Genomic DNA, 705 nt, shown 5'->3' on the forward strand with positions numbered 1-705 from the left:
CAACTGTGATTTTCATGAACTATTTTACTGGTAAGAATAATAGTTATAATTAACTGCAGTAGAAACTATTAACGAATCAGTCATGATTAACTGCAGTTACAAATAAAAGCCTGATGGTGGCACGGCACTAAGTAATCTATTATGAACCATATTCATTGTGACAAATGTAGAAGTCTGTTCTGATTTTGCAGTTATACTAGAAACGATAACCAAACTAAAAACCTAAAATATCAATTAATTAAACTCACCAAATTTCACTCTCCATCTACTTAATTTTTTAACGTGCATTTACATTTACAGTGATCTGTAAATATGATGGCTTTATGTCAACAGACAACAGGCATAAGATTTGGTCATAACCGTTTCCTTTAAGCGATATGCACGCAATCGCAGGCTTTTAGAGAATACACTTAGATCTCTACTATTGTTGGCAAAAAAAAATCTAGATGCAGCTACTTCTGATAATCATTACTGGATTTGATTTTTCTCAAAAAATAGAGTAGCATTCTGTCAAAAATATATCTGTTCAGTGAAAAAATAAGTAAATACAATGATTTTTCAAGTGTGTAGAGGTGTGTTGTGTTCATACTATGTGTAGCAGTATTTTCTCAATACATAGAAGCCATTGCGTCTCTTTTTCTTACAGACAACTACGGTTTAATATCCCGAATAAACTGAAGAATTTAGAATCCATTTATCTTTCTC

The 705-nt window shown here is 31.6% G+C and overlaps 1 protein-coding gene across 1 annotated transcript in view; it reads right to left on the reverse strand.

Annotated features, from left to right (window-relative positions):
• LOC119585618 (multiple epidermal growth factor-like domains protein 6) overlaps nucleotides 1–705 on the reverse strand; it is a gene marked incomplete in the record, with an annotated part of 108,922 nt that overhangs the window by 33,555 nt on the left and 74,662 nt on the right.

The sequence above is a fragment of the Penaeus monodon genome, chromosome 20, assembly GCF_015228065.2.
Source record: "Penaeus monodon isolate SGIC_2016 chromosome 20, NSTDA_Pmon_1, whole genome shotgun sequence".
In the NCBI taxonomy this organism is placed as follows: Eukaryota; Metazoa; Arthropoda; class Malacostraca; order Decapoda; family Penaeidae; genus Penaeus; species Penaeus monodon.